Raw genomic sequence first — 12,530 nt, forward strand, 5'->3', positions numbered from 1 at the left:
TTAGAGATGTTCAAAGCATTTTAGACCAAAATAAATTGGCACTTTAGAACTGTACAAAAATTGAAAGATCTGTAGAAACTTAATTTCTCTGAAGTTTTTCAAATTAATTTCTTGGTGACATCACAAAAAGTCCTCTGCTTATTCCACTATTTTTGGAGAGACTTAGGCTTATGCTTTACAAAGTATTCTGAATATTTTGGTTAAAGGTCCAAGTCTTGATTTGACAGAATGTAGCAAATACAGGAATTCTTATATCCATCATAACTTCAGTTTCAGATACTTTTTTGTTTAATGAAAGCAAAGAAGCTTTACAGAACAAGGCATGGCAGTGTTCAAAACAAATAAGCGAAGATTAAAAGTGACAAGAACAACTCTGGAAACTAAATTTGCAAATTATCTGACATATACTATTACACTTCATTAACGCCTATCAAGAGCACTATGCCTTTGTTCTTTTTATGTCTTAGGAAGGATATAAAAAGAAAGCAGAGATCAGATTTAATTACCACCTTTTCATGTTCGAGCTCATTAGCATTTGTACATGCCCACATAGTTCCTGTTTTGTAACAGAAACACTTGAGATGTGATAACATCCTGGAGGTCAAAGTGCCTCTAAACAAATCTAAATGAAATCTAGATGGTAATTACTTTTATTCTGGTTTAAGCTGTTGGCATTAATAGGCCTGGAAATTGGTACTGAATATTTACATGATTAGTGCATGTGTATGCTGCTATTAGTTTGGAGCTTAACAGTTTAAAAATACCACTGAGCAGTAATTTTTTTTGAATTTTGAGGTTTTTAAAAGTATTTTATATAGTGAGGAGGTAGACCTGAATTCCCCTTAGAGCCTGTCAAGAAATTGAAGGAATGTGTCTGCTCTGCAAGGAAAGGTGAGGGGCCTGAAGCAATGAGGCAGGCAGGGCAGAGGTCCTCTAAAGGCCGTGTTCCTTGGAACTCAAACAAGAGGAACACAGAGCCCAAAGTTCCTCCCAGCTTTTTCCCAGTGGTTGGATCCAAGGTCACAACCATGCTGTGTCAGAGATGGTCATGAGCACTTGTGGCCAAAGCCATGGAGGAAGGTAGACTGCACAGCTTGTAGCTGTGATCCTGACACGGCCCTCCTTAGCCCCACAGAACCATTTGCATGCTTGAACCCTGGGCTTGGGTCATCAGTGAGAAAGTTTAGACCGTTCGGACCAGGAGTAGTTACAGAAGTGACTTCAAAGAATATGAAAATCCTTTGCATTTGCCTTCTTTCCCGTGAGGACAAAGAAGACATATCCACACTTGGATTACATATTCAGAACTTTCTCTTTAAGTATGAGTGTACAATTCTACTTTCTTTCAAAATTGAATCAGAACTCATTAATTATCTTTAGTTATGTGGACAATTTAGTTCCTTTTGAGACTATGGCAATTGTAGACATGTCCAGACACATAATACTGATACCTTCAGAACTGCAGAATTGGTGGCATTTCTGAGCTCCAGATAAGCTAGAAAATAATTCTAAATATCATAGATTTATCATAGACTTTTGAGATTGTAAATGCCATCTCACTCCCGTAAAAGTCATGTGGTGAATCCAAAAAGAGCAAGAAACAAACCATAGGATGATGGGTCCTTACAGAAAGAATTTTTTTAAAGCTAACTTGCATCTCTATCTATAGCAAATAAAGGGAGAGTCGTGAGATAGCTGATGTTCATAGATCAGAATAAAGTTCTATCTCTGTAGGACACTACTTATTCTTACTTTTCTTAATAGAAGGAACACAAGTGACCCTGGATCCAGGCACTGAATGAAAGTGCAGTAAATTGGCCTATGGTGGCTGAACTGTGTGTGTCTTGGTATCAGTGTATGTAGAGGATGTTCAGTATCAAATGCTGAGAGACATATTTGATTTAAGGCAATACCCTTTTGTTGTGTATCAACGTAATTTTTCAGACATTACTGAAAAGAAGCATAAATTCCTAAATTCCAAATATCTGTGCGTGCATTATTAGATTTAAAACGTTCAGTTCCCTGATGCTTCATTTTGTCTGCAGATGCACATCCTGCTAATTGTATGTGGTAAACAGGCTCACCATTTAGTGGCAATTTCACAGAGGTACTGATTAGAAAGTCATTTACTCATGCATTTACTCCATGGCCTGTGAATGTGCATTAACGCTTTGGGCAGTGTTAATAGTCTGGTTTTCATCCCAGAAACAGCTTCTCTCTTGCTAAAATGTGTGCCTGGGGTTCAATTCTGCTTTGACACCAGATGCAGAATCCTGATCTGTGGGCATAGCAATGACATCTCACCTTAGTAATATCCAGGAATGGCTTCATTAAGGAGTTCGTTATTTAGGCCATGTTTTCTGTCATGAAACACAATTTTATGATCTACTTTGTAGGTGTTCTACACAAGGCTTTCTCAAAGGGGCTTTATTTTTAAAGAAGATGGAAGAAAACTGTTCAAGGCCTCTTGAAAAAAGCATTTGAAAACTCTGTGAGTATAAAAACCAAAGGGAAGGCATTACATCTGCATCCATAAATGCATTAGCAGTTTCTCAGTGCCTTCCTTTTTCCCCAAAACAACTTTTACTAAAACTGTACACTTAAACCAGAATCCGCAGAATTGTGTCTAAACATAAACGGAATAAAATCTTTACTGTTGGATGAATATTGCCACAGACATCTGTTTTAAAAACTGCTTTCTAAAAAAAAAAATTATATGGGACCAGTTTCAAGGCACTACACCAGTAAATACAGAATTTAGATACTTGTATACTGGTAACAAAATGACATAAAGTGCCTTAAATGCAGATAAAAATGCAGGAGCTTCTTGTTAAGGAAAAGTGCATTTTTTGTTTCTGAAACCTGAGCAAGAAGGTTTGATGTTCTAACAAGAAAACACTCTTCTATTATTATCCCACCAAACGAGTTGAAATCCAAATTAAACTTCAGCTTTTGAAAGACTGATTCCTGCTGATAACTTATCAAGGTCAGGAATAGGTAAATGTCTTTTTTATTATTATTATTTTTTAAATTTGTATTCTTATTTTGCTTTTTTTTTTTTTCTGATAGATTTCCTGTCTCCAGGAAAAGAAATGAGGTTACTGATGTTTCTTTTTCCAAGACAGATGAGATTTAGCTTTAATCCTTCTTCTTAGGTAGGTTTGAGCATTTTATTTTATTTAGTTTAGTTTTTGCAAGTCTGTGAAAATCATACTTCTCACCAGCTTTGTCAGCAGTAAGAATTCATCAACTTTTGTTAGAAATACAGATGAGTCAAATTTCCTTCTTAACATGTATATAGCACACATGATTTGAAGATCAGCTTGTGGTGCTGGATCTGAAGCAAGCAATGTTCATAATTACAATAACTTTGTAATGATTAGAGGAAGAGAATCTCTCATAATGAAGTAGGTATCATTTTAAAATGACTGAATATAACAGAAAATTTAATTCCTGTAATGTCAGTTGAAATTGAAATTTCTGCTGTCTGTCAGTACTGGCTGATATATTCACCATCATTGCAGAAAGGAAGACAAATGACATACTGTGGGACAACTGCAGGCAAGTGCATAATCAAGGAAGATAAAACTGTCTCAAACTTTTAAAATGGATTTATATCTTATGAAGATTAATACATTTTAAAATACATTTTACAGACTGGAAGGAGCAGTCCTTGAGAGTAGGACCTGGGGGGTCCTGGTGGATGAAAAACTTAAGATGAGACAGCAGTGTGCTCTTGTAAAAGCAAATGGTATCCTGGGCTCCATCAGAAGAGGGGTAGCCAGCAAAGAGCAGGAGGTGATTGTCCCTCTCTACTCTGCCTTTGTGAAGCCCCATCTGGAGTCCTACATTCAGGTCTGGGGCCCTCAATACAAGAAAGACAGGGATTTGTTGGAGAGGGTCCGGAGGAGACCCACAAAGATGACTGGGGGATTGGAGCACCTCCCCTACAAATCCTGAGGGAGCTGGGCTTGTTCAGCCTGGAGAAGAGAAGGCTGCGGGGTGACCTCATTGCAGCCTTTCAGTACCTTACGTGTACGTACAAACAGGAGGGGAGTCAACTCTTTGAAAGGGTAGATAGTATCAGGACAAGGAGAAATGGTTTTAAGTTGAAGGAGGGAAGATTTATGTTGACTATCAGGGGGAAGTCCTTTACAGAGAGGGTGGTGAGGTGCTGGAAGAGGCTGCCCAGAGAGGATGCCCTGTCCCTGGAGGTTTTCAAAGCCAGGTTGGATGAGGACCTGGGCAACTTGGTCTAGTACTAAATGTGGAGGTTGGTGGCCCTGCTTGTGGTGGGGTGGAGCTCGATCATCCTTGACGTCCCTTCTAACCCAGCCATTCTATGATTCTATGATTCTGTGATAAAAAGTGATTGATTACTTGCTGTTTAAAGCAAGCATAAAAAATGTCAGTTCAGATTTCTGTGTCGTCTGCTTAGAAATGAATCCAGTTCCTTCTGATGTAAGGAGTGAGACCATTTCTTCTGATGTAGGAAGTGGGACCATTTACTGGGTTAACAGAGATGGAGTTGCACCTTTCAAGGAACATTTGAACTGTTACACATCTCTCCTAGGACAGCGGACTTATCACAGGCAGTCATTGCCATAGCAATTTCTCTGTCAGAAGAAAAATGCAAATCTTCCTTTTCCTTTTTTAATTAGGAGAAACTGGCTAGCAGTATGAATGTGCATATATAATCTACATTAAAAATGAATGAAAATGTTCTTTTATTTATTTATTTATTTATTTATTGCATTGACAAAGGTAATCAACATTATTAAGCGGTATATTATGGTTTTTTAATACAGTAATACACTTCCAGTGAAAATCTAGGAAGATTAATTCCTGTAGTAGTAAACTAAAGATATTTTTCTTGATTTTTTTTTTAATTAAAGTCAAAATAGTTGGAGATATCAACAGCAGCATATTTCTTTGCTTTGATTCTGACACAGCTGCACAAGGAGGCAGATTGAAAACATTTTAAAAGAGAGTAACCCTATAACAAGACTTTAAAGGCCCTTCTCTGTAACAAGAGACTCACATTCAGAAAAAGCAGGAAGGCCTCAGCACAGCTCGTTTCCCACCTTGTTAAAATCCCTGTTTGTAGAATTGGGGCTGTCAGTCTCTATCAGGACACAGTTCACAGAGGTTTTAGTTTGACTCTCTCAAGAGCGCTGTAAAAGAGTTGGGAGTTTGTATGGGGTGGTGGAAAACTACATTCAGTACTGATTTATAATGTATAAATAAAAGTACTGCAATAACTCTTTCATGTGCAGTGGTGGCCACAGTAATGGATCTCACTAACTATCTGCCGGCTTATAAGTAACCTTCTCTGGACTAAACCAAAATAAGTTCCAAACCACTGGTTTCTTTTCTCTGTCTTCCATATTACATGTGCATCTTAGTACAGACATTTGTTACAATACTATATTGCACTGTGTTCTTCTTTATACCACTCACACTGTTCTCAGCTTTTTAATATGAGAACAGTTTTCTGCCAAGGCAGCTATCTCTGAGCCTTGGGAGTGAGGAGGGTTGTCTCTTTGCTAGATGTGTGCCATCTCTGCCAAGAAGCATGTTGACATCCATACCTATGGCACTACAAGATGAAAATGCAGTTTTCAATTTGATTTCTGTTCTCCTCCTTGGGGATCTGAGTTGAATTTTTACCTTTCATGGGAAACAAAGGAGTTTAGATGCATGATGAGAGATGGTTCTTCCTCGATGTCCTCACTGAAATATGAACGTGCATCTACATGAGATGCTTGGGTATCACTATCTCCTGTTATGGATGTGTAAATATATAAATATATATATGCCCTACAGCTCATTTGTCTTTGATAGAGAGCAGTGTGCTCTGTTTATCTCAGCTGTATATCTGAACTTCCTTGATGATAGAGTGGACCAGACAGCCTTGTGAAAGAAAGTACTTTTTTAAGAGCTTAAATAAAGCATAAGAGAATAAATGAACCAAACCACTAGTACACATTTATTCTTACTCACTGTGTTAGGATCAGGTTGTAGCTGGAGAATACTCAGGTCCTATTTTTGCCCATGCCAACAGGAGTCGATTCTCTCTCCAGGTCCACAGAAAATGTATGAACTGATCACTAATACAGAAAATGTTAATAAGTTATTTCAGCAGATATGCAAATGAGCATAGCTATCTTGCAGCAGAGTTGTGCTGGGTCACATTTGTTACAGTCCTTGCTGGCAAGGTCATATGCAATATGGTATTCAAATTTAATGAGATACATTGGGTTTCACCTTAAAGAAATTAAATAATCCTAATTTAAATATATTTTAAAAACAAAACCATGTCCAGAAATTTATTAATGGTTACTATTATAATTACTGAGCCTAAAGTGCTTAAGAAAAGTGCATGCTGGAAATCTTTCCCAAACTGGATTACTGTTAATTGAAGTAAAATTGTGACTATTAAAGGCTCTGCAAGTATAGTACATGAGGCACTATACTGCAATATCATGTCTAATTAAAGTTTATTCTGGGTATTGCTGGGCCTCTTTTGTTCTATCAATGCAATCTATTAAGTGTTCAAGCATGAAGAACTTAAATCCTACCTTTATTCAGCAAGACATTTTCATTTGCAGTAGTATAAATTCAGAGAAAGTTGAGTGATCTCGAAGAACCAGTCTTTAAACACATTCAGAGTAATCACACGAAACCTGTAGGGTTGTAGGTGACCTCACTTTGACTACTTGTACGTAGATTACTCAGTAAGTAATGCCTCGTATTTTTATAGAATCATAGAATCACTGAGGTTGGAAAAGACCATCTAGTAAGATCACCTAGTCCAGCTGTCAACCTCCTTATTACCATAGAAACTACAACAGATACAAAAAAAATACAATAACACTGCTTGATAGAGTAGATTTTCAGCTACAAAACACTATTTTTCAACATAGTCACCACCGTGAGCTATGCATTTTTGCCAGCGAAGAGCAAGAGCCTGCATGCTGCTCTCATAACAATCTATATGGCTATTCAGAACATGGCTTGCCTTTCATGTCACTGTCATCACTGTTGAAACACACCACCCACCACCTCACTGTGCTTACATTCACTATTTGGTCTCCATAAATGTTCAGCAAGTGCAGATGATTATCAGTGGGTGCAATTTTTTCTGTATGGAGAAATTCAGAGACACACCTTTGTTTCATATGCACTTCCATGCCAGTTGCCATTCTGTCAGACTGTCCCTTTTCTGCCATCTGCCATACAGCAATAAAATGTAATGCAATATTAGTAGGAAGGTTCAACCTCTACTGTCGCGTCACCAACATCTTCCTTTGATGTCACAGGAAAATATAATTAAAAATTAGGCATTACCTTTGGAGCAGCACTCGTGTAAATTCACCACATGACCAACTTGGATTTCATTATCTGGCCTTCTGTATCTGAATATCCCCTGTTCTAATTTCCATATATTGGAGAGGATCAAGCAGGATGAATTAGATTAATTGTCTGCCTCCGTTATGTACACATTTTAACAGAACTTGGTCCTGAGGGCAAAAGAAGGAAATGTTTGTTATAGCAAACTGTTTTATTCATCAGCTTAGAGCGCCCATTGTGAAAACCATTTGTCAGTATGTGGAAACCAACAGAGGCTTCAAAATGGAACAATGCAGTACTTCTCTTGTAATTCTCTGACATTCACAGCAATATGATTTTTGGCTACTACCAAGATTGTTGGCTGGCTTTTTTTGATGTCTTTATTGTAAATAATAGCAATAATGTGTCATTTCTGAATTTTATGCTTTTTTCAGAACCTTGTATCCTGCAATACATTTCATTCAAGGACTAGTTTATACTTGTCTGAAGGAGACTGCTTGAGTTTCCTTGTGAACAGATATTTCAAGTCTTTTAAACAATGCAACCATCTCTTGTGCAGAGTTATTATCAGAGCTATCCAACAGAGTGTGCTCATGTACTGTCATAGCTGAAGCTGTGCAAAGTTAAAGGAATTTTTGTGTGTTTCTAGTATTTCCTCCCTTAAAGTAATTAACTGTGGAAGCTCCATTCCCTGTCAAGTTTTACAATGACATGTGAAATCTCTAGAAGAAAAAAGCATCTTACATAATTAAATGGAGGAAGAGAGGGAATTCTAGATGAGAACAGTGGGAGAAAAACGTTTGTACAGAAAGTCAGGATTTAACAGCCATATCTCAGGGATCCACCAAGCTCTTTCTGCATTATTGAGTCTTGAAGCATGCCCTGAGGATTAATCCCATGGCCAGCTCATGCATAGCACCATGCTTGTGACAAAGCCACCTGGCGTGAATCTGGAGAGACTGAAGGAGTACTGGGAGAAGGCTGAGCTGAAATGGATTCTTCTGTTGTGGCATTCTTGCCAAAAGTTCTGCTGGGTAAATGTGATATTCAGATATGCTGAAGATGCTGTAGTCTTGATCTTTTTCTTTTTCTTTCTTTTTTTTTTTTTTTTTCCCATTCACCATTGGAGGCAGCACAACTGGATACAAATGTATAGCTGCTAGGTTTTAACTCTTCCGTTCTGAAAGGCCATGAGCCCTAAGTGTGTACTCTCCCTGTGCTGCTATATAGATATGCAGGGCATGGAGAGAGGGGGCTGAAAAACCCATACCTGCCTGGATCCTCCTTTGCTGAGCTGCTTCTGTCACTGATGATCCTTTAGCTACATAGGATCACTAAGATTGGAGAAGATCTCTAAGATCATCTAGTCCAACCATCAGCACATGCCCATCATGCGCAATGACCAGGTCCCTCAGTGCCACATCTGTGTATTTCTTCAACACCTCCAAGGACAGAACACCACACCCCTGGGCAGCCTGTTGCAGTGCCTCACTGCTCCTTGTGAGAATAAATTTTTCCACTCTTCTGCCTGTAAGGGACTATTTCAAACTCTTGTTTAAACACTCATCATTCTTAATGATGGAGATGAAGAAAAATAAAAGACTGCTCAGTTGCAATTGTCTTTTATTAGGCAAGATAAAGGCACAGCTGAGGCTACGATTTCAATGCCAAGTTTTAACATGTGCACCTGCACATATCTCCAACTTCCAGAGCAGGACCTTCACCATCCCTAAGCCAGCTAAGCCTGTGTTTTGAAAAAAGCCTGAAGTGAACAAAATACTTAGATGTATTTTAAAATTTTAAATCCTCAGATCTCATTTATTCCTCAGCAACAAAATTTTAATTTTCTTTCTCTGTTCAAAAATTGTTAAAAACATATTGTATGGCTCATTCTCCTCTGGACTCCCAGCTGAACAAAACACAGAGAATTCCCAGCTGCACGAAGTAATTCTTGCTCATGTCCAGTGCTGCAATCTTTGCAATTATAGTACTGTAAGTCATGTAATGGTAAGCTATCATTTTCCAACAAAGGATTGCTTTGTATTATTCACATTCCCCTACTCTAGGCAAAAAGGAAAAAGGAAATATCGTGTTAAGTGCACATTAATGTCCATTTTTAGCATCTATCACAGCAAAAAATTGTGAGTGTTGTTTGTCTTTGAAAAAGATCACTTGACAACAAGTTTGATCTCCAACTGTTTGAGAAATAGAAGTGCTGACGAACTAAAGCTGCTGCCTATTGGTGCTACATGCCCAATCCTATGATTATGATATAGTTTCTTAGCACATTCTAAGATAGAAATAGGGTGAATCAGAGAAGTTCTGGTGAGGTCTGATCTCTTTTCAGAGCCCGGGTGTAACTGATGAATGCTAACAGGAAGCTTTTAGTACTTTATGGGCAGCTGGTCCATAGCTGTGCTCTGCTTCAGTACAGCAGGGCTGAGCACAGCTTCAAAATGAATGAGATGCACTGTGCAGTTATGTCATCCAGTAGTGAAGAGCTGTCATTATGGATTAATACAGATAGGAAGTGAAAAAAAAGGTTTTTAATGTCCCCTTAGTCCTCTTAATGAATCTTCTTCTGATAAAACTGGGGCCATTTCATACAATTAGAAAATCCCATTCTGTTTATAGAAACCCTTCATAATTTTGATACTGAAACCTGTTATTTGAATGAAAAATAATAACATATACTGCTCAGTATAGCTGGCAACATGGCATATTTTGATGTGATGCTTCTCACATCTAGAATCACTAGGTCTGAATATTTCACATAGGAAAATGCAGACACAGCTATTTGAAAACCAGCTTTACACAGCAGGGCTGAGAGATGCATAGTGCTAAGGTCACAGAGCTAGGACTTTCTTCACTATTTCTCTTGCAGGTAAATAATGTGAAATTGTAGCTCAGGAAAACAGATTACTGTTACACATTTCCAAAGTTTGGTGCCTTAGTCTACAGCAAAAGATGGGAGCTTAGATGAATCCAAAGTGTGTGAAACATCTCAAGTAGTTGATTTCGTGAATGGCTGTTGCAGACTTCCTTCTTCAGTAAAATAATTTATCCTGTGCCTCAAAGCCCCAACACCAAAATTAAATTTCTATTGTAGCTCTGAAGGTTGTCAGCAGATAAAGATAATTACTGATTCAAATTAGCTATGATATCATCACTGTCATTACCATTACAATGATGAACTTAGTTACCTAGGTGAATGCTATCTACTTCATAGCACCACAGCAGTACTGTTTAATAAAACCACATTTGAGAGGAACTGAGTCCCAAAATCTGAAAAGTAATCTCCAAATCTCCCCAGCTAGTGGCTGTCCAGTTTTGCCTGAAGCAGAGGTATATTCTGTCTGACCTCAAAAATTCCCAAAGACCTAAATTTGTGCAATAACAGCATCAAGCTCCTGTCAGTGCTCTCCTGCAATGTGATTACATGAGAACTATGGAATCACTGAGGTTGGAAGATGATATTTGCCGTCAATGATCTGACAAAAGATCTCATATTTAGACATCTAGGACAATTGTTTCCAAAATTAGGACACTGAAAATAGCATTTGTTTGTTTAAAATCAGCTCTTTCTTCATTATTCCATTCAATATTAGCAGTATTTCTGATGGTCTTAGTGAAAATGCAAAGAATATTCAGTTCTTGCTAAAATGTTCCTAAGTTATTAGTGCCAGGATTCATTTTCAGGGAAGTCTGAAGCAAAATACGGCATGAAGATGACAATGAAAACAAAACATTGTAGCTACAGGGACAGGTTCTTTAAAGAGCCAACAGCGTCTTGGGCTGCATTAAAAGAGGAGTAACTATCAGGGAGAAGGAGGGGATTGTTTCTCCTTTACTCTGCACTTGTGAGGCCCCATCTGGAGTACAGCATCCAGGCCTGGGGTTTCCAACACAAGAAGGATGTGTAGCTGTTGGAGCGGGTCCAGAAGAGGACCACAAAGATGATCAAAGATCTGGAGCACCTCTGCTACGAAGAAAGGCTGAGGGAGCTGGGTTTGTTCAGCTTGAAGATGGCTCTGGGAGAGACCTCATTTAGGCCTTCAAGTACTTGAAGGGTGCTTACAAGCAGGAGTGGGACAAGTGATAGGACAAGTGGCAATGGCTTTAAAATAAAAAGCGGAAAATTAGGTTAGTTGTTAGAAAAATATTTTGCTCTCAGAGGGGAGTGAAGCCCTGGCACAGCTGCCCAGAGAAGTTGTGGGTGCCCCATCCCTGGATGCACTCAAGGCCAGGCTGGATGGGGCCATGGACAGCCTGAGCTGCTGGGTGGCACTGCCCATGGCGTGGTGTTGGAACTGATGGGCTTTAAGTTCTCCACCAACCAGAGCCATTCCGCATTTTTAGGATTCTATGGTAATGACATAGGATACAGGAAAATACAAGAGAGGGATTGATTTTCCTCCTGAAGTCCAAATAACGTTCAGCTGAAATAAGCAAAATGAGGTCTGCAGAGAGCTAGGCAAACATACAGGAAGGCTCTCTGTGCTTGCAAGACCATGCAAAATATATCAAGTGGTAAAGATTACTCTCCAAAAGAAACAGCCAGTCTAAATTAGTAGTAATTATCAATTAAGAATCTTAGTCTGATTAATCAGTAATCAGTAAGGCTTCAGAGATTATAAAATGTACAGTATCTTCTTTTATCTGATTGTACGAAAAATGATTAGATTCTGTTCTGTGAGCACTGCAGACACTTTTGCCTCTGCACGAGTTGAACAGGGAAGTTCTACTTCAAATGAGACAGACCAAAAAGCTTCTTAATTTCAATTTCCTTCTGCAAAGGCTTGTTGCCAAAAAGCTCTTCTCACTAGTGCTCAGTCACTGGTGGGCAATTTGTTCCTGGCTCTTCTATCTTCCATGGAGGGAATCTTCATGCCAGCTGCTTCCTTACCCAATTTCAATTTTTCCCTATTCCTGTGAAGAGAAATTTAAAAAAAGTGAGAAATGCTTCCTTCCTGATGCAAAGCCTCTGCAAAGCACAGAGAAACCCACATGTTCAGGATGGCCCACCACATTAGGAGAAACAGATAGCATCTCTCCCAGTGTAGTTGCTTGTATCTTCTCTGTGACTGAATTATGCACATGTGGGGATAAAGAAATAGAGTAGAGCCAGCGTAGAGAATAACACCTTATTTCACACTTTTCCAAAATGTAGGACTCAG

The 12,530-nt window shown here is 38.7% G+C and overlaps 1 long non-coding RNA gene across 5 annotated transcripts in view; it reads right to left on the minus strand.

Moving 5' to 3' along the window:
• Positions 1–7,189: 7,189 nt before the first annotated feature.
• Positions 7,190–12,530, minus strand: part of LOC109365446 (uncharacterized) — a 38,919-nt gene continuing 33,578 nt past the window's right edge. For 3 of the 5 annotated variants that reach the window (XR_014881036.1, XR_014881038.1, XR_014881037.1), the window contains one exon: positions 7,191–12,282. This is a non-coding gene — a long non-coding RNA (uncharacterized LOC109365446). Of the gene's footprint in view, positions 12,283–12,530 lie in introns of all 5 variants that reach the window. The other 2 variants (XR_014881040.1, XR_014881039.1) reach the window with 2 other exon arrangements.

Source organism: Meleagris gallopavo, chromosome 1 (genome assembly GCF_905368555.1).
Source record: "Meleagris gallopavo chromosome 1, MGAL_WU_HG_1.1, whole genome shotgun sequence".
Classification (NCBI taxonomy): Eukaryota; Metazoa; Chordata; class Aves; order Galliformes; family Phasianidae; genus Meleagris; species Meleagris gallopavo.